This window comes from Musca domestica, unplaced genomic scaffold (assembly GCF_030504385.1).
Source record: "Musca domestica strain aabys unplaced genomic scaffold, Musca_domestica.polishedcontigs.V.1.1 15, whole genome shotgun sequence".
Lineage (NCBI taxonomy): Eukaryota > Metazoa > Arthropoda > Insecta > Diptera > Muscidae > Musca > Musca domestica.
In genome coordinates, this window is record NW_026712207.1 from 8,425,220 (window position 1) to 8,448,121 (window position 22,902).

At 36.5% G+C, this 22,902-nt stretch overlaps 1 protein-coding gene across 6 annotated transcripts in view; it reads right to left on the minus strand.

The window, feature by feature from the left end:
• Positions 1–22,902, minus strand: part of LOC101889915 (talin-1) — a 100,643-nt gene that overhangs the window by 45,590 nt on the left and 32,151 nt on the right. For all 6 annotated transcript variants that reach the window (XR_009341745.1, XM_005179214.4, XM_059119629.1 and 3 more), the window contains exon 3: positions 8,553–8,740. The gene's annotated coding sequence lies outside the window, so the exon portion shown is untranslated. The remainder of the gene's footprint in view (positions 1–8,552; positions 8,741–22,902) is intronic.

A 22,902-nucleotide genomic window follows, 5' to 3' on the forward strand; every position in this document is an offset into this window, starting at 1 on the left:
TTGCTGTTGTTGCTGTTTTTTTTGTGTTTTTCCCTTTGCCAAACATTTTTTCTAATCTAATCTCCAGCGACTACTACTGCATGATTGTGACATCATAATCATCAGCAGCAGGGTAAAGTCTTAGTTGGTAGCAGCAGCCGCCCAGCCCTGGCTGTCACTCTGCTACTCTATCACGTGAATTGCCTCCCATGGTGTTTGCTGGGTAAGTGCAGATGCTGCTGGGTAAACAAGTAGTTCAAGTTAACAAAAAAAAAAAAATCGAAGGATATCCTAGTGTTCACAAGGACGAGAGGGGAGCTCCCCTCGCGAACTTAACATATTTATATAAAAAAAAAAAACAGCCAACTTGTGTTCTCCTGGCATCTTAATGAATAATCAACGCAGGATAACAACAACAAAAATGCATACAAATTCATGTTTTATAAAAAAAAACACAACAACAAAATAATCGGTGATGCCGCATGCAAAACAAGCAACCTCCTTTAAAAAAGCCCAAATGCGTCAGGACCCAGCAGGAATTCGTGCCGCAACACGTTTAATCTATTAATCCACCGTCTCGATTGTCATCTAATTAGTTCGTCGCCGATTTTCAATTTTGCAACATGAAAGTACACTTTTTATAAGCCATCGGACAAAAATAATAAGCCTGGGGAGAGGCAACTGAATGTTTTCGAAACTAATGATCCTTTGATTAATGAAACAAGGTTCAAGAAGCGAAAAAAAGTCAAAGGCATTAAATCCACCTTGTTTACAAAGCAATGTAACGCCCAGCAGGATAAAATCGAGAAGTGTTATTAATATTTTCCTACGAAGAAATTAGCAAAGTGCTTAAAGGAAAAAATTGAACTTCAAGTAGAAACCCTTAAGGTCCTTTTTAGGTATATAGATGGGGAATTGAATTCAATAATAAAATTATTTCAACTTTTATTAAATTTTCACTTCAACTAGAAAATAAATAAACGAAAAAACTGACTTTGAACTTCTACAAAAAAAAAAAAAAAAAAAAAAAAAAAAAGCTGTAAGTTCGGCCCGGCCGTAGGAAAATGTTTTTTTTTTTTTTTTTTTTGAATACCCTCCACCATTTGATACAAATTTGGCATTTTTCAAAAAATTAAAATTCATTAAAATTTTTATTAAAATCTTAAAAATACCGAATGTAGTCGTATATTAGGGTGGACTTGCATACGCAACTTTTGTAATAAACGTGCACAGACAATTTTCTGTCATAGGCTGTAGTATCCATTACGAACTTTAAATACAAAATATTAAATAATTCCGGTAAATAATGTTGCTAAAATCACCGAAATACCGAATATAAGGAGGTACTGATATATGGGGCCTATATGAAGACCTGGACCTGCAAAGACATTTTTCTGTCATGGGCTGTAGTATCCATTACGAACTTCAAATGCGAAATTTGAATCAATTCCGGTAAATAATGCCGCTGAAATTATCGAAATACCGAATATAAGGAGGTACTGATATATGGGACCTGGACCTGCAGACAATTTTCTGTCTTAAGCTGTAGTATCCATTACGAACTTCAAATGCGAAATTTGAATCAATTCCGATGAATACTGTCGCTAAAATCATCAAAATACCGAATATCAGGGGGTATAGTTATATGGGGACTATAGAAAGACGTGGACCTGCACAGACATTTTTCTGTCATAGGCTGTAGTATCCATTACGAACTTCAAATATCAAATTTAAAACAATTCCGGTAAATAATGTCGCTAAAATCATCAAAATATCGAATATCAGGGGGTATAGTTATATGGGGACTATAGAAAGACGTGGACCAGCACAGACAATTTTCTGTTGTAGGCTGTAGTATCTATTACGAACTTCAAATATCAAATTTGAAACAATTCTGGTGAACAATTTCCCTAAAATCATTAAAATACCGAATATTGGGCTGTACCGTTATATGGGGGTTTTACGAAGAGGTGAACCTGCACAGACAATTTTCTGTCTTAGGCTGTAGTATCCATTACGAACTTCAAATACAAAATTTGAAACTATTCCGATGAAAAATATCTCTAAAATCATCAAAATGCCGAATATCGGTAGGTACAGTTATATGGGGGCTATACCAAAACGTGGACCTACATGGTCCATTTTCAATACCAAAAGTCCTACAGACATAACATACATTTGAGCAAAATTTTATCAATCTTTTCTTTTTTATCAGTATTTCGAGGTGTTACAAACGGAATGACAAACTTTATATACCCTCCATACTATGGTGGAGGGTATAAAAATGAAGTTTAAATCAATTCCTGTGTAGAATATCTCTATGGGGTTTAACGAAGACGTGGGCCTGCATAAGTAATATTTTGTCATAGGTTGTAGTACCCATTAAGATCCTCCAATACGAAATTTGAAAAAACTCGATCTAAATACCGAATCTTAAGAGGTACCGTTATAGACGAAAACTTGGCTCGGAATGACTTAGTTACGAACTTAACCTGCCTATTGGCAAAATATATATGGTTGCAAAATGTTAGTCTTCTATCTCCATTCGTTCGAGACAAGCAGACAGACGGACATCGCTAAATCGACCTAGAATTTTACGCTGATAAAGAATATATTTTATTTCGAGGATTTACAAACGGAATGACGAAGTTAACATACCCTCCTAAATAGTATGCTGGAGGGCATTTGGAATAGCGTTTTTCGTTCACATTTGTTCTACAAAAATAGGCCCTTAAAGTAAAGTTCCCTAGATACTTGATTCTGTGAATGTGAAACAGAAGAAAAGTATATAGAAAATTTGACAGAAACTTGATTAAAAAAAACAGCGGAGTCGAGCCATGTCTTGATTAGACTCCGGAGTTGCCTTTCTGAAAGACTCCGAAAATAAAATTCTTTTTTTTTCATCCATCGATTTGAAGGTACATTTACTAAGTATTCCTGATTGAATTTCTTTGTCATTTAAACTTATAAATTTGCTATTTATAGGGCCTTCAACATACCAAATAATTCAAATCAACTTTTCCAATTCATAAAGATTTCAAAATTACAAATTGCAAACCATTGGCTGGTATTAAAATGTGCTCTTATGCCAATCCAATTGTTAATTAGTGCTAAAATTTGCGAAATGCCGAAAATCAGGATATAACATTATAATTGGTCCCATCATTAAATGGCGGCCGTATCAAATAGTAGCCAGATATTGACAATCGTTCTTGAGAGAATAACATATCTAAAAATCCTAAATGAAGCATTCTGGACACTAGAAACAGACCTAAAAGTGGATCGTAGACAAGACGAATTGTTGAAGCAATTTTCAATTTTCAAAAAATTTTCTAAGTGGAAAAAAACTAATTTTAAAGTATTGAAGTTTTTAAAGGATTTTAGCGGATTTTTCATTATAGTTGATTGGAATTATGTAAATCCCCTTAAACAAGAATCTTAATCTTCCGATAATTTCAACACTTATTTTATGGTACAACTTCAATTGTGGAAATTAAGGAATAACAAGTTAAAAATATCAGACAGTTTTGTCGACAACGTTCGACAACTCAAATATATTTCGACTCGCGTTATGATAATTACAACTGTTGACGACCCTTTGTGGCCTAGCGCTAGCATAAAAAATAGAATTTTCAAAATTTAAGCAAAATTAGATGTTCCTTTCCTTTTTAAATCGAGCTACAATTCTTAGGCTGGAGGTCCTTAAAAAACCCACAACTTTGACTCAGATAGACCCTAAAAAATATATATTTTCAATAATCTTCATGGTTTTTCAAAAAACAAACCTATGGCGGAAATGCAGAGTGAGATGAAAAAATTGCAACCAACTTCAGACTGCTGTCATTTCTAAGCCACTCGCCCGACAGCTGTTAAAATTAGTCCAGTGGCATCTCATTATATTATTTATAATCGTACAAAAGCCTTTTGGTGAGAAATTTCCAGAAAAAAAGTCATTCGTGATAGAATTCAAGCGGGATAGTGTTATTTCTTTATATTTGGCTAGAAAGCCACAAATGGCTATCGTTAGAACACTCCAGCATTTAAATGTAAATACATCTTTTGTGTCTCGTACCATCGCTCGTTACCGATTACGTGATACTGGTAGCGTAGCCCGACGTCAAGGAAGTGGTGGACGGAAGAAAACAGCAACATTAGCAGAAATGGTTGGAAAAGTAAAGAGGCGACTTGATCGAAACCCGCGTTGCAGTGGCTGAAAAATGGCTCGTGAGCTGAACATATCGCAATATTCCATTCGGCAAATGTTGAGAAATGAGTTCGGGGTAAAGCCATTGAAATTCCAAAAAGTGCACGAACTTACACCGCAACAGAAAGAAAATAGACTCAAAAGTTCTAAAGAGTAGTTGCTTCGCTTGGCCGAAAATGGTGAACTGCCGAATTTGGTTTTCTCCGTCTCCGATGAGAAAACATTCGTTGTCCAACAGTTTGTAAACAAAGAAAATTATCGTGTTTACTTGCCAAAGAGGTCAGCTGAAAATGTGCACCTTCGGTTGGCCACCAGAACTCAAACGACGGACATGGTGATGGTGTGAAGGCCGCCATAACAGCCGATGGTCGATCTCCGCTCGACCGTTAATCGACCGTGGCATCAGAATAAATGCCAAATATTATCGCGAAAATATTCAGGAGGGTGTATTAAAGCCTTGGGCACGCAAACATTTTGGCCGCAGACCTTGGACATTCCAATAGGACTTAGCACCATCGCACTCAGCACGCGCCACCCAAGAATGGTTACAAAATGACGTTCCTCGCTTCATTTCCAGCACACAATGGTCACAAAAATCTCCGGATACCAATCCGTTGGACTATTGTGCCGGGAGTATTTTGGAAAGCACTAAAAAATACCAAAGTGTCGATCACCTCAAGCAAGCGCTTCGCCGGAAGAGGGACAAAATAAAGCAGAGCAACATTCGGGCAGTGTGTGACCGTGTTTCATTGGCCGTTTGAAGGCCATAATTCGTGCCAAAGGTCACCAATTCGAACAAATCTAAACTTATTCTAAAATTTGATGTTATTTCCGAAATTTTTTGCTATCATTCAATAAAATTAAAAAAAAATAAAAATAACGGCGTTTGACTTTGTTATAGTTCTTTTATCTCACCCTGTGTAGAACCTTTTCAAATTTGTTGTAATTTTCTTGAAATTTTACTGTGAAACATTCTATCTTCGGTGTGGGAAAATCCAAGTGGATATGCTCCTATAAGCGAGTTCCTTGTGGCCCCTTGGCTGATATTGTTTGCCGTTATTGAAAAGTAAAATTCATCAAAAAAAAAATTAAATTGTTCTTTCCATGAGTCGAAAATGCAAATTAAAAAATGTTTATAGCTGCATACTTTTGGGCTCACATAAACATGAGAATCGAACAAAGATCTATAGTTCGAAAAGTCGAGTTTCCCTATAACAAAAACGTTCCACTTTTCAGGAAATTTCCAAGGATTTTCTTCCTGAATGTGTTGACAGTATCGAAAATGAAACCTGTTTGATTTTTTTCGGATTCTAATTGAAGTTTTCAATCGATTATGCAGTTATGGACATAATGAGCTTTTTATAAATATATCTAAAAAGACTAGATCTTTATGAAAATTTAAATATTCTTTTCGTGCGAAAAAATTTATTTCTTTTTGTTATCTCAGTTGAAAATGACAGTAATTTTCATTTTTTAATTACCAGTCCCCTTCAGTCCATGTCTTAATATTTACAAAATAACAAAGCAAATTGTAAAGATAAAATGTGATATTCTTGACATTGCTAATTGTAAATCGTTCGTAGAACTTTAAGGCATTTGCAAAGTTTACACATTTAATCAATGTAAATATGGTGGGGAAGGGGGCGGGCGGTCCAAAAAGATAATTGTGTAACAAAAGATGAAGATGCAAAAAGAAAAAAAAAAAAAAACAACATTTTATTGCTAATGTATGCTGAGTAAATAGTCTTTTCAGTTTTTATGAAGACCTCCATTACAATACCGAAGATGGATAAGAAAAAAAAAAGACAGTCTAGTTTGAGATAAGAAAACATTTGTCGGCTAGGCTACACATACATATAGACCATACAAATAATAACAACAATAACAACGGGGCAGTAAAGTAACGTCAACTTTGGTTGTCAACTGTGACAGTCAGAAAGCCAAGAGAGATGATGGTGGTGAAGAGGGGGAGATGAATGCTGGGGATCAGGGAGGAGGAGGAGGAGAAGGAGGAGCTGACAAGCCAACCATCACCAGTGGTACCATCCACCAACCCATCATCAGCATCAGCATCCCCCCATCTCAGCCATCCCCACTCATAAACCATCAGCTATAAAAATCTCAATTGGCGCGACAATGTGGAGCCAAAACGGCCATTTTGTTTCCTGTGAAATTCAGCAAATATTTCTTCTTCGTTCAATGTGTTAGTGAGAGAGAGAGTGTGTGTGTGTGTGTGCGCGTTGGATTTAACAACTTTTCATTTTGTGGATACATACGTATATACTCATATATCCTTTTGGAGATACCCCTAACTTAAAAACAAGGATATGTATGGGTGGGTTTGTGTGTGTGTGTATCCTCTCAAATCTCTGTTACATCTCCAATTTTTTTTTTTGCTGAACCAACATCCAAACACAGATAAATTTTGTTACACATCTAGACATAAATATATTTGTGCAAAAATAATGTTCGCTTTCTCCCCTAGTTTTTTTTTTTTTGGTGGTTACTGTTGTCGTTGGGCGCCATTTTGGAGCCTGATTTTATGTGAGTTTGAGAAAAAGTTATGGTTGACAAATGTATGTGGATATGTCGATGTTCGTTGGTTTTGGGTAAATAAACCCACATATATAAATGTTACATATGTAAATGAGTATGTATTTATGTACTTTAGAGCATCGGACAAAGTATCAAATGGGGAAAAAGGTTGCGTTATATAAATATGAAAATGTCCATCCTTATAAAAAAATCTCTGTGTTTGTGGGGTAAAGGACAGTCCAACATTGCTTTGGTAATGGCTACGAAAATATCAGTTCTAGAAAATCAAGAGAAAAGTTTATAATCTAAATTCAAGTTCAGCTTTTAGATTCGTTCCAACAGTTTGTGTTAAGCCTTTTTATAACCTCAGCCATATGGCTATAGAGAATATACATCATTTAATACGGCCAAAACAGTCTCTTTGCACCAAATCCGTTTCAGGACATTTAGAGTCGATCTGTCCGTCCGTCCAGAAGAAATGGTTCGCTCAGTATTATTATTTTTATAACAGATCTTGTGTTAATGGAAATATTGAAATGTGCCAAGTCTGAATGGAATCGGATGTTAATTTCGCGTTTTATGAGCTTCATGGATATTTCAAACTTTTGAACCTTTTGGGGGAGGTATCAGAAGGAATGGACCGATATATTCCATCTTCACAGCAGATCTTGTGTTAGTAGAAATAATAGAATGTGTGAAATTTGAAAATAACCGGATGCTTATTTAGGATTTTATAATCGTTTCGATTATTCAAAAATGTAACCCTTTGTGGGGGAGGTAACAGGGGAAATGGTCCGATCTCTACCATCTTTATAACAGACCTTGTGTTGATGGAAATATTGAGATGTACCAAATTTAAATGGAATGGCATGCTAATTTCGAGTTTTATGAGCTTCATGGATATTCAAAATTTTGACCCGTTGTGGGGTAGGTACCAGAAGGAGTGGATCGATATATTCCATCTTCACACAAGACCGTGGGTTAATAAAAATATTGTGATGTGTGTAATTTGAAAGCAATCGGATTCTTGCGTAACATTTTATAAGAGTTATGATTATTCAAAATTTTGATCCTTTGTAGTATCAGAGGGAGTGAACCGATACAGTAAATTTTCGTACCTTACTTAGCACTGATACAAATATCAGGATTTGGAAAATTGGAGCATAATCGGATTTTCCTTTCTTTTTCTGTGCAGTAAAATATAATTGTTTTTTTTTTTGCGACCTTCATGTGTGAGATTCCAGAAGGGGTGGGCCGATATTGCCCATCTCCGAACTCGATCTAAGTTTGATAATAATATAACAATGTACCAAGTTTGAACGAAATCGGATACTCCCTTCGAGAGTTATCGTGCGCACCAACTAGACAGATGAACGTACATCGCTAGATCGACTCCAAATTTCCAGAAACGGATTTGGTCCAAAGAGACCTAGGATCTAAAACTATTTTTTTTTTTTTTTTTTTTTTTTTTTTTTGATGAGACACGTTTTGGCCATATCAAATGATAGCCATATGGATGAGGGTATAAATATCCTTTGCTAAATTTTATCGATATCGTTTTAGATTTAGATATAGCTTCCATGTATATCTTCCTCCGATTTGACGGTTATTGTGCACAAAATATATATTATCAGCCCATATTGGAAGGTCTTTTGCATACACAACTGAATTTAACCTGGATGAAAATACGACATTTGGTGAAACTCGTTTCCCAAATATAATAGGATGTCATAAAGTCGGTCCGCACGACTTTTGATCTTTCTTTACGGGCTCTTATTTGTGGACATTTTTTTATTAAAAAAAAATAATTAAAAATTCCAGTTTAAACACTTACCACACAATTCGTTTTGTTGTTGTTGTTGTTGATGTTGTAGAAAAAATTTGAAGAATCCTTAAAATTAAACCAAAAAGTGAAAAAAGACGGCAATTTTTCCAAAATGCTTAGAGCATTTGTCGTTCGTTATGGGGTTGTTGTAGAAAACAGCTCTTCTTTGCGTTTTGTGTTTGTCTGACTGTAAATATCTGCAAAATAAAGAGAAAGAAAAAAAATTATTAATAAAAAAATAATTTAAAAAAAATATAATGGAAACTTTCTTCTTTGTCACATAATATTGAAATGATTTGAAAACAATATCTCAAGACCACAAGAATTCTAACCGCAAATAAATACAAAAAATTAGTTCAAACTATCACCCACTCGCTGAGGTTCATTTGCACTCAATTTCCAAGGCAGATTTCTCTGAGACGGAGAAATGGGGGAAAAAATAGTACAACCACAAAGTGAAAGAAAAGAAGAGCAATTTCTTTGCATTTCAATATTGTGGCAGTTAGTTTTAAAAAAAGTGTCAGAAGGCAATCTTGACTTTTCCACAAAACGGAATGTCAGTCGTCTAATGTCCAACTGTCACATTAAATGGCATAAAATGACAGGCAAACAATTGGAGGTGTTACAAATATAAACGACGAATTTAATATGTCCTCCCTATGAAGGTGCCGCCCTCTATGGTGGAGGGTGCCAAATTTTAAAGCTCTATATAAAAAAAAAATAGTCAATGCTCTTTACTTCGTCAGCAAAAGGTCCACATTAAAATTTTTCCTACACGAACGGAAGCAAAAATTTTAGTGTGGAGCATTGGCTATTTTTTTTATAGAGAGCTTTAAAATTTGTGCACCCTTTTAGTACTCAAAATGTACAATTTTTCAGTTTTGGCAAAATCTTGTAATCAGAACGTTATACATCGTACTAAATTTTCAGACTTTCAAGGTTTTAAAATTTTTTTAAGTTTTTCCTTTTTCGGAAATATTGATAGAAACATGTTTATGCTTTCCACCAAAGAGTCTTCAAATGGACCCATATTCAATGTTTCCAAAAATCCAAAATTATCTCAACGTCCCCATATGTAAAGCCTAGAAACCAATTTCAGCTCTATCCCATGAACCTATCCCATGAACCACCAAAAAACGCTGTAAGTTCGGCCGGGCCCAACTTTGAATACCCTCCACATTTGGAACGAATTTGTCAATTTTCCAAAAAAAAAAAAAAAAATAAAATCCATTGAAAATGCTGTTAAAATCTTAAAAATATCGAATGCAGCCATTACATTAAGGCCTATACGACGACGTGGACCTGCAAAGACACTTTTCTGTCTTCGGCTGTAGTATCCATTACGAACTTCAAATACTAAATTTGAAACAATTCCGGTGACTCATGTCGCTAAACTCTTCAAAATATTGAATATCGGGAGGTGCCGTTATATGAGGGCTATACGAAGACGTGGACCTGCACAGACAATTTTCTAAAATAGGCTGTAGTATACATTACGAACGTCAAATACGACATGTCAAAAAAATTCGGTGGGTATTGTACCTACCGAATATAGGGAGGTACTGATAGATGGGGCCTATACGAAGACCTGTACCTGCATGGACAATTTTCTGTCACAGACTGTAGTTTCCATTACGAACTCTAAATACGTAATTTGAAACAATTCCGTTAAATAATGACGCTAAAATCATCAAAATACCGAATTTTGGGACGTACCGTTGTATGGGGGCTATACGAAGACGTGGACCTGCACAGACAATTTTTTGTCATAGGCTGTAGCATCCATTACGAACTTCAAATACTAAATTTGAAGCAATTCCGGTGAATAATGTCGGCAAAATCATCAAAATACCGAATATCGAGAGGTACCGTTATATGGGGGGCTATACAAAGACGTGGACCTGCACAGACAATTTTCTAAAATAGGCTGTAGTATCCATTACGAACTTCAAATATCAAATTTGAAACAATTCCGGCGAATAATGTCGGTAAAATCATCAAAATACCGAATATCGGTAGGCGGAGGCTATACGAAGACGTGAACCTGCACAGACAATTTTGCGCCATAGGCTGTAGTATCAATTACGAACTTCAAATACCAAATTTGAAATTATTTCCGGTAAATAATGTCGCTAAAATCATCAAAATAATGAAAATAGGGAGGTACAATTATAGGGGTGCTATACGAAGACGTGGACCTGCACAGACAATTTTCTGTCATAAATTTGAAAAAGTTCCGGTAAATTATGCCGCTTAAATCATCAAAGTATCGAAAATCGGGAGTTACCGTTATATGGGGGCTATACGAAGACCTGGACCTGCATGGGCAATTTTCTGTCGCAGACTGTAGTTCCCATTATAAACTTCAAATACCACATTTGAAACAATTCCGGTGAATAATATCGCTAAAATCGTCAAAATACCGAATATCGGTAGGTACCGTTGTATGGAGGCTATATGAAAACCTGGACCTACATGGCCCATTTACGAACCTAACCTGTCTACTGGCAAAAAAAACATGTGTGCAAAATTTTAGCCTTTTATCTCAATTCGTTCGAAAGATAGCGTGATTACAACAAACAGACGGACAGACAGACAGACACCCAGACAGACAGACGGACATGGCTAAATCTTCTTAGAATTTTACAAACGGAATGACAAAATTAATATACCCTCCATAGTATGGTGGAGGGTATAAATCAAATTACATTTCTCCATCCTAGACACCAACGGTGACCAAAAATTAGTTCCGTTTTGAACTTTTCGAACAATAATGGTACACATTTCCAAAACCATTTACATATCTCAAATACTGACACCAACAGTGACATCTATAACAAATTTGAGAATTCCAGGTCTATTCCTTTACCCAATATCAAATTTAGTAGTCCTCGTGCAAATATAGTACACATTTCCAAAACCACCTCCAATACAAATTTTCAGAATTTCAGTTCTATTTCAGCTTCACCCAATACCAAAATGTAGTACAATTTCGTACAATTATTGTACACATTTTCAAAAAAAAAAAAAAAAAAAAAAAAACAAAAAAAAAACCTGCCAATCTCAATTCCAGAGACCTCCATATCAAATTCGAGCATCCCTATACCATATTTTTGAGGAATCAAATATTATCTATTTTCTGTAGTCATGTGGCCGATTTGTATGAAGTTACGACAACCAAAAATTGTTTGGAAATCCCATTATTTGGTAATGAGTTTTTGCTGGGAAATATTATCGTGTTTTCCGCAAGTTTTATTTGGTCCACTATTTATAACCTCAGCCATATGGCTAGAGAGGATATATATCATTTGGTATGACCCAGAACGTGCCTCATCGAAATAACGGTTTTAGATCCTAGGTCTCTTTGGACCAAATCCGTTTCAGGATATTTGGTGTAGATCTAGCGATGTCCGTCCGTCTGTCTGACTGTCAGGCTGGCTGCTGCGCACCGCAACTCTCGAAGTGAGTATCCGATTTGGTCCAAACTCGGTACATCGTAATATTATTATTAAACATAGATCCAGTTGGGAGATGGGCAATATCGGTACATTTCTTCTGGTACACCACAAAAGGTCGAACTTTTCAGAAAAAAAATATATTTTACCGAAACAGAAAGTAAAAGTATAATCCGATTTTACTCCAACTTTGCAAATCCTAATATTTGCATCAGAGCCATGTCAGGTGCAGAAATATACAATATCGGTCCACCCCATCAAATACCTCCCCCACAAAGGGTGAACATTTTAAATAATTATATCTTATATAAAATCTGAAGAGTCCGATTGTCTTGAAATTTCACACATCACCATTATTTTATCAGCCCAAGGTCTGTTGTGAAGATGGAATATATCTGTCCACTCCTCCTTCCGGTAAAAATTTTGAATATCCCTGGAGCTCATAAAACACGATATTAACATCTGATTCCATTCAGACTTTGTACATCTCAATATTTGCATCAATATAAGATCTGTTATAAAAATGGTAGAAATCGGACCATTTATTCTGGTAACCTCCTCCACAACGGATCAAGGTTTTGAATAATATAAACGATTATAAAATCCGAAATAAGCATCCGGTTCTCTTAATATTTCACACATCCCATTATTTTCGCAAACACAATATCTGCCATGAAGATGGCAAATATCTGTCCACTTCCTCTGGAGTCTCCCCCACAAACGGTTAAAAATGTTGAATATCCATGAAGCCCATTAAACGCGAAAATAACACTCGATTCCATTCAGATTTGACACATCTCAATATTTCTATCAGTACAACATTTGTTATAAAGATGGTAGAGATCGGACCATTCCTTCTGGAACCTCCTCAACAACGGGTCAAGGTTTTGAATAATAAAAACGATTATAAAATCCGAAATAAGTATCCGGCGTTCCTCATATTTCACACATCCCATTATTTTTGCAAACACAAGATCTACTGTGAAGATGGAATATATCGGTCCACTAAGTCCGGTACCTTCCCCACAAAGGGTCAAAATTTTGAATATTCTTGATTACCATAAAACGCGAAATTGACATTGGAATTCATTCAGACTTGGTACATCTCAATATTTCCATCTACACAATATCTGATATAAAGATGGTAGGGATCGGACCATTCCTATGGTAGGGATCGGACCATTCCTTCTCGTAACTCCCTCACAAAGAGAATAACCAAACCGATTATAAAATCCGAAATAAGCATCCGGCTCTCTTAATATAGCACACATCCCTTTATTTTTGCAAACACAAGATCTTCTCTGAAGATGGGATATATCGGTCCACTAAGTCCGGTACCTTCCCCACAAAGGGTCAAAATTTTGAATATTTATGTTTTATTATATAACGCGGAATTAACATCCGATTCCATTCAGACTTGATACATCTCAATATTTTCATCAACAGAAGATTTGTTATAAAAATGGTAAAGATCGGACCATTTCTTCTGGTACCTCTCCCACATAGGGTTCAATATTTTGAAAAACAAAACGCTCAAAAAAAGCCAAACAAGCATCCAACTCTCTTCAAATTTCGTACATACAAATATTTTTGCTACACATGATTTGCGAACCTCTTCTGGTACCTCACCCACAAAGGGTCACAATTTTCAACATTTTTATCTGTCATCACTTGCGAAACAACTCAGCAATTCTTTACAATTTTCTAAGCTATTTCTAAGTATTTCTCTCAACCAGAAGTCTTAGATGAATATGGAATTTATGATTCCGCATTTTCTATAAATTAACCAATATCGTCCAAACCTGGCACGTCGCAATATTTATATCATATTTTTTTAGTTCCGATATGAAATTGACAATATTGACCCATTCCTTCGGAACCTATTCCATAGAGGGCCAACAATTTGAATAATCACAATAGAAGTCAAAATATATTTAAATTGTCGAACATTTGCTGAGGGTAGACATCTGGTGGCAAAACGACCGATACTTTTGTTCCACCATAGTATGGAGGGTATATTAAGTTTGCCATTCCATTTGTAACACCTCGAAATATACATTTTAGACCCCACAAAGTATATATATTCTTGATCAGCATAAAATTCTATGTCGATTTATCAACGTCCGTCCATCTACCCGTCTGTGGAAATCACAACAGCTTCCGAACGAAATAAAGTAGGCTGATAAAATTTTACTCAAATGTGTATTATGTCTGCAGAACTTTTGGTATTGAAAATGGGCCATGTAGGTCCATGTCTTCGTATAGCCCCCATATAATGGTACCTCCCGATATTCGGTATTTTGATGATTTTAGAGGCATTATTTACCGGAACTATTTCAAATTTAGAATTTAAAGTTCGTGATGAATACTACAGCCTATGACAGAAAATTGTCTGTGCAGGTCCACGTCTTCGTATAGCCCCCATATAACGGTACCCCCCCGATATACGGAATTTTGATGATTTTAGCGACATTATTTACCGAAATTATTTCAAATTTTGTATTTGAAATTCGTAATGGATACTACAGCCTATGGCAGAAAATTCTCTGTGCAGGTACACGTTTTATAACCCCATGGTACCTCCCTATGTTCGGTATTTTGATGATTTTAGCTACATTATAAACAGATTTTTTTTTTCAAGTTTCGCATTTGAATATTGTAATAGCTTGTGACAAAGTTGCCTATGCAGGTCCACATCGTCGTATAGATCCTAATATACGGCTACATTAGGTATTTTTAAGATTTTAACAGAATTGTTAACGGATTTTTTTTTAAATTGTTAAATTTGTACCAAATGGTGGAGGGTATTCTAAGTTCGGCCCGGCCGAACTTACAGCTTTTTTACTTGGTTTTTTTTTAGATTTTAGTTTTGATTTCGAACAATTCGACTTACAAATTTTTTGTAAAATATTCCAATAACTCCGAAGTTTCGCATATACAACAATCTGCCAAAGGTAGTCATCCCATCCGTTTGGTCACCAAAGGAAAAAGAAAAAAACAACAACAGCAAAAATATGATGACTATAAGCGAACAAAGAAACGTTAGGTGAAAACCAGAAAATGGCCTTGCTACCGAATAAGTGATGCCAAGGAGAGAATAACAGATCGTTTGCAAAATGCCATAATCGAACATAACTTTTCCAATGACAAAAACAACAACAACAAACATCTAACCGGAGTTACCAATAACTCCGACATGTAGCAATGACACATCTGAAAGAATTCTCTCCAGACAGACAGACAAGACGCACAACTAAATCCTGTTCATCAAACCATTGAACCAACCAACCGTCCAGCAGCAACCAGTCAGACGAATGGCCACAGCATATTTGGTGTTCCGAAGAAGAAGACGAAAAAGAAATGACCTGAAGTTGTTTACCTCAAACAAACCATATTTGTTGCAAAGGTGAGATCTGTGACAAAGAAGAACCAACCACAACAACAACAACAATAATAATAATAACAACAAGAAAGTCATCATAAGAAGAAGAAGAAGAAGAAAAAACAGAAAGAAGTCATAAAATAAATGAAAAATTCGCATTGCAAAAGGCCATGGAATGCGGCAGCATGCCTTAATTAGATGAAGATGAAGGAACTGCCAGCAGCAGCAGCAGTAGTAGCCACAACAAATGGCAAAGAAGAAACATTTTTTTTATGATTGACACCAACATCCAACCAAGCGTTCGTCTGTCCAGCCAGCCATTTATCCAGTTATTGAATTGTAAAATACTGCGGCAAGCCAGCAAGCGTGTGTTATGAACACGCGCGATTCAAAACCATAATAACGTACTAACTCGGCAGACAGAATGGCGTTGTGAAATCGCCAATATCTGATATTAAGAAATGTTATCGATAACACGATCGATCGTTTTCTTATGCAGCTCAATGTGGGTTTTAAATCTTCAAAGGTGTTATATATCCAAAACAATCTGTCTAAAGATTCCTTGAAGGATCCTCCACAGACCTTGGAAAAACTAGCTCAAATTCGAGTTAAGTGTGGAACTTGCTCGAAGTCACGGGAGCACTTCTGGGGGTAGAAAGAATGAGAGATTTCGCTCGAATAAGAGGCAGAATGCTTTGCTCGTTTTCGAGTGCGAGTAAAATTCGTTTGAAAATGAGCAGATTCTACTCTTGCCGAGCATTCTTTTAGCCTTTCTCATGCGGTTGTTGTATTTCTATGTATGTGCTGGTCCACAAAGCACAGCAGCAAACGAAACGAAGCCAACCACGCTGAAAAGCGTTGATGACACTTGTTTACAGGGTGAGATGGTAAAACTGCAACCAAATTCAGACTGCTGTCATTTCTAAGCCACTCGTCCGACAGCTGTTAAAATTATTCCAGTGACAGCTCATTATATTGTTTACAAGCGTACAAAAGCATTTTGGTGAGAATTTTCCAGAAAAAAAGTTATTCGTGATGGAATTTAAGCGTGATGGTGTGATTTCTTTATTTCTTTGGCTGGAAAACCATAAGTGGCTATCGTTACAGCACTCCAGCATTTAAATGTGAATAAATCTTTTGTGTCTCGTACCATCGCTCGTTAACGTGATACTGGTAGCGTAGCCCGACGTCAAGGAAGTGGACGGAAGAAAACAGCAGCAAATGGTTCGAAAAGTAAAGAAGCGACTTGATCGAAACCCGCATCGCAGTGGCCGAAAAATGGCTCGTGAGCTGAACATATCACAATATTCCATTCGGCAAATATCAAAAAATGAGCTCGGGGTAAAGCCATTGAAATTCCAAAAAGTGCCAGAACTTACACCGCAACCGCAAAGAAAATAGACTGAAAAGAGATAACGAGTTGCTTCGCTTGGCCGAAAGAGGTGAACTGCCGAATTTGGTTTTCTCCATCTCCGATGAGAAGGCATTCGTTGTCCAGCAGTTTGTAAACAAACAAAATGATCGGGTTTCTACTTGCCAAAGAGGTCAGCTGAAAATGTGCTCCTTCGGTTGGTCACCAGAACTCAAGCGCCGGCCATGGTGATGGTGTGAGCCGCCATAATAGCCAATGATCGCTCTCCGCTCGTATTAATCGACCGTGGCATCAGAATAAATGCCGAATATTATCACGAAAATATTCTGGAGGGTGTATTGAAGCCTTGGGCAAGCAAACATTTTGCCCGCAGACCTTGGACATTCCAACAGGACGCAGCACCATCGCACCAGTCAGCACGCGCCACCCTAGAATGGTTACAAAATAAGGTTCCTCACTTCATTTCCAGTGCACAATGGTCACCAAAATCTCCGGATACCAATCCGTTGGACTATTGTGTCTGGAGTATTTTGTAAAGCTAGGTTGGCACTAAAAAATACCAAAATGTCGATCACCTCAAGCAAGTGCTTCGCCGGGAATAGGCCAAAATACGGCAGAGCAACATTCGGGCAGCGTGTGACGGTTTCATTGGCCGTTTGAAGGCCATAATTCGTGCCAAACGTGAACAATTCGAACAAATCTGAACTTATTCTAAAATTTGATGCTATTTCCGACATTTTTTGCTTTCATTCAATAAAAAAAATAATAAAAAAATTAAAAAATAAAAAAAATGTAAAAATTATAGCCTTTGACTTTGTTGCAGTTTTTTTTTTATCTCACCCCGTAGTTCCCAAAATGTGACTACTCTAAGGCCATAATACGCATTCAAATAAGGTTCATAGTTGGTATGATCTACTTCACATAAATTCGCAATATAAACTTTTATACGTTACGGGAGCTCTACTAAACGCGCATATTGTTGTAGGGTATCCTATAGTTGGCCCCGCCCGACTATTGACATTTCGTTACTGTTTTTTATACCCTACACCACAAGGTGGTCAGGGTATTATGTATTTGTGCATTTGTTTGTAATAGGCAAAGGGAAACGAGATAGACCCATAGTTCCTTTTGATGATCTGCATAGAATCACATTCGGAGTCGATTTATGCATGTCCGTCCGTCCGTCTGTCTGTCCATGTATTTTTGTAAACAAAGTACAGTTTGCATTTATTGTACTATCCAGATGAAATTTTGCACAAATCATTTGTTTGGCCCAAGGACGAACCCTATTGAAATTGGAGATAATCGGCCAAAATTTAGATATAGCTCCCATATATATTTTCGTCCGATTTGACTTTTATTGTGCACCAAACGTGTAATATCAGCCCGAATAGTATGGAATTTTGCACGTACGATCAGATTGGACCTGAAAATAAGTATGCCAAATTTAATCGAAATCGGTTCAGATATAGCTATAGCTCCCATATATATGTTGGTCATCCGATTTGTTATTTTTGTCCTCCGCAGCCGTAATATGCACTCCGTAACAACGATATTCAGGGAAATATATCAAATACAGCTCAGCAATATCTTTGCAAAATTTTATCGAGATCGGTTCAGATTTAGATATAGCTCCCATATATAACTTCGTCCGATTTACCATTTATTGTGCACCAAACGTCTAATATTTGTCCAAATGGGATGGAATTTGGCACTTACGACCGAATTGAGTCTAGAAGCTAGTATGTCAAATTTGGTGAAGATCGGTTCAGATATAGCTATAGCTCCCATATATACTGTTCATCCGATTTGTCATATTTGTTACCCACAGCCGTAACAACGACGATATTCAGGGAAATATGGCAAATACAGCTCAGAAATACATTTGCTGAATTTTATCGAGATCAGTTCCGATTTGGATATAGCTCCCATATATATCTTTATCCGATTTTAAATCAATTGTGCACCAAATGGACAATATAAGTCCGAATTTAAAAGATACAAATGCTTCGGCATATTTAGTCCTTTGAAATTTAAATTATAATTATTATCATAGCGTGTATGATTGAATTCTCCCATAAAAACTTTTAATTGTTATGCGGAGCTCTACTAAATTGGCAAAGTGGAGAAGGGTATCATAAAGCCGGCCCCGCCCGACTTTAAGTCTTTCTTTACTGGTTTTTTATTGAATTTAAGTATTATTTTTTTCCCCTTTTCTGCAATTTCTTCTACCACTGTAAACTTAATCGCAAGTAAGTAATGAAAATTATATCCTCCCCTCACAGCATCAAGGACAACCCATAAAACCCAACATTAACACATTCATAACCATTTACATAACATGACTACTATACACCTACATGATTCTGGCGACATTTCTGTAAATCCTTGCAAAAGCGTAGGACAAAAAAAACATCTTGGCGACATTTATATCCTTCCGTTTTATTGTCGCACCAGCACCTAACAATTTTTATTGAAAAGCTTCGCCGTAAGAATATGCTTTTTTTACAGAATTTCTTACATTTTTATTGGACAAGATGATGGTTCGTTTCAAATTGGCAAATATTCTCCTCAGGCGGCAGCTGTGTTGTCGTCATCAGAAGCTTGAGGCTTGCGTGTTTTTTGGCCATTCCAACGAGGGATTTTTTTTGCCAAACTACAATGATGATTTTCCTACATTCGTTTATGGTTGGTTTGTGTGCGGATGTTCAAATATGTTGTTGACAAGTGTTTAAGGTTTTATTGTTGTTGTTGTAATTTTTCTTGTTGTTGTTTTATTTTTTTGGTTGGCGGCTAATGGGAGTCTATTGTTGCTGTTGTTGTTATTTTGTCTGCGAAGCAGAATGATGCTGCTGTGGCGGCTACTGTTTGTTGTCTCTCTGTGTCGGGTGAGAAGCGCGTGTGGGCAACATCAACGTCACCAAGGCAACAACGACATAACCCCATTGGGTTAAAAAGCAACAACAACACCATCGCCACCACCACCACCGCCATGTGGCGCATTACATTCGTTGTGTAAATGGCAAAAAAAAGCTAAAAACGAAGAAGAAGCAGCAGCAGCGTCAGTAGAGAAGAAAAACACTTATGGCTCCCGACTGGCGGGCACCTATCAACTCTCTGGCAACACTGTCTGCCGGCCAGCCAGCCAGCCTGCCAGCACCCAAATTCAATACAACGCCACACATTACATACAAACATGGAAGCCCGACCGCATAGCAGCAATCCAAAAGGCAAAACGCAAAACAGTAGCAGCAGCTACTGTAGCACTCCCCACAAACCAAACCGAAACTTCGGTTTCGCCTACTGCTGCCAAGTAATCTTACTTTAAATTCAAATTTCCAATTCTACGCAATTCTACGCTGTTGTCGCATTACAAAGCCTCCGACGGCGGATCACATCACACCCCAAATCAAGTAAACCTCTGGAACCACCACGGACAGCATCTGAAAATCCACTTTGTGGCCGACGTTGTTTTTTTTTTTTTTGTCTCCTGTACGAAATGAAGTAATCGTCGTTGCCATTATTTTTGTCAATTGATTTTGTTTCTTTGTTGTTGTTGTTTTTGGCTTGGTTTCCATTCAGTTTCCAAAACCAAGAAAAGCCATATTCTTTTTTGGCAACAATCGTTACTGATTTGTTGGTTTTCCATGCTTAGCTCAAGTTACTAATGGCTTTTGGTTCCACTAATCTTAAAATATGTTGGGCGCCACATTTCAAATCAAAATATATGGAGGTCATGAGACCCTAAAAACTTTTAATTTCCAAAGGTTTTTTTTCGGTTGATGAAAGACGTAATAATAATTCTCAACTTACGAAGATCTTCTGCAGGTCTTCTACGCATATATCGTCCAAAGATCTTCTCTTACTAGAAGAACGTACTTGGGTGTTCCTTACCACCTAAAGTTTTATAGAGAGAACCTTTTATAGATTTCCTTTACTTAATATTCTATGGGCATTCTGCTGGACTTCTAGGTCTTTTGAATAAAAGAATTTCTTCCATACAAAGTACATTGACGCACTCATAGATATTCTCTCAGTCTCCGTTAGATAGAAGACCACATATTTTAGAATTTTTCTTATGGGTCCCCCATAGATAAAAGCTCACCTCAGTTGGGCGCCACATTTCAAATTAAAATATATGGAGGACATGAAACCGTAAAATCTTTTAATTTCTAAAGGGCTTTTTTCGGTAAATGAAAGGCGTTATAGTAATTATCAACATATGAAGATCTTCCGCAGGCCTTCTACGGATATATCGTCCAAAGGAGTTCTGTTGGAAAAGACGTCTAAAGGTATAGAAGTATAATTATCTAAGGTTTTATAGGGAGAACCTTTTATTGATTTCCTTTACATAGAAAAATATTCTATGGGCATTCTGCTAGACTTTTATGCACAGGTCTGTAGGTCTTTAAAATAACAGAATTGCTCCTATACAAAGTACATTGAAGCTCTCATAGATATTCTATCAGACTCCATTAGATAGAAGACCTCATATTTTAGAAGTCTTCTTATGTGTTCCCTGTAGATAAAAGGTCTCCTTTTGAGCTTCAAAAAATAGAAGCCTGTCCTGTCGGGGTTTGAGAGACACAAGTCCTCCAAGCGATCCTCTACATGTAGATATCACAAAAATATTCTTTAGACAAAAATCCTAATATTGGTCTTTAAAAGATAAACAAGTAAAAAAGCTGTAAGTTCGGCCGGGCCGAACTTTGAATATTCGCCAAAATTTCGAACGAATTTGGCAATTCTCAAAAACATTAAAATCCGTTAAAAATTATTTTAAAATCGTAAAAACACCGAATGTAGCTGTTATATTAGGGTCTATTGGACGAGATGGACCTGCATAGGTAACTTTTGTCATAATTCATTGCAATATTCAAATGCGAAACTTAAACCAGTAAAGAAAGTTGCAAAGCCGGGCGGGGCCGATTTTATGATACCCTACACCACTTTGCTAATTTAGTTGAGCTCCACTTAATAATTAAAAGTTTTTATGGGAGAATTCAATCATACACGCTATGATTATAGCTATAATTTAAAATTCAAAGGACTAAATATGCCGAAGCATTTGTATCTTTTAAATTCGGACTTGTATTGCCCATTTGGTGCGAAATTAATTTGAAATCGGATAAAAATATATATGGGAACTATATCCAAATCTGAACCGATCTCGATAAAATTTGGCAAAGATATTTCTGAGCTGTATTTGAAATATTTCCCTGAATATCGTTGTTACGGAGTGCATATTACGGCTGTGGGTAACAAATACAATAAATCGGATGAACAATATATATGGGAGCTATAACTATATCTGAACCGATCTTCACCAAATTTGGCATACTACCTTCTAGACTAAATTCGGTCGTATGTGCCAAATTCCATCACATTTGGACAAATATTAGACGTTTGGTGCACAATAAATAGTAAATCGGACGAAGTTATATATGGGAGCTATATCCAAATCTGAACCGATCTCTATAAAATTTAGCAAAGGTATTTCTGAGCTGCATTTGATATATTTCCCCAAATATTGTTGTTACAGAGTGCATATTACGGCTGCGGAGGACAAAAATAACAAATCGGATGAACAATATATATGGGAGCTATAGCTATATCTGAACCGATTTCGATAAAATTTGGCATACTTATTTTCAGGCCTAATTTGGTTGTATGTGCAAAATTCCATAATATTCGGGCTGATATTACACGTTTGGTGCACAATAAAAGGCAAATCGGACGAAGATATATATGGGAGCTATATCTAAATTTTTACCGATTATCTCCAATTTCAATAGGGTTCGTCCTTGGGCCAAACAAATGTTGTTTGCAAAATTTCATCTCAATCGGATAATAAATGCGACCTGCATTTTGTTCACAAGAATACATGGACAGACGGACTGACATGCATAAATCAACTCAGAAAGTGATTCTATGCAGATCATCAAAAGGAACTATGGGTCTATCTCGTTTCTTTTTGCCTGTTACAAACAAATGCACAAAGACATAATACCCTGACCACCTTGTAATGTAGGGTATAAAAAATCGGTAAAAAATCGATAAGATATAAGTTCTACTATCGTTTTTATAAAAATAGAAGACACATTCTTCTTATATATCGGTGTTCTTAGTGTAGTCTAGACCGTGCCCTAC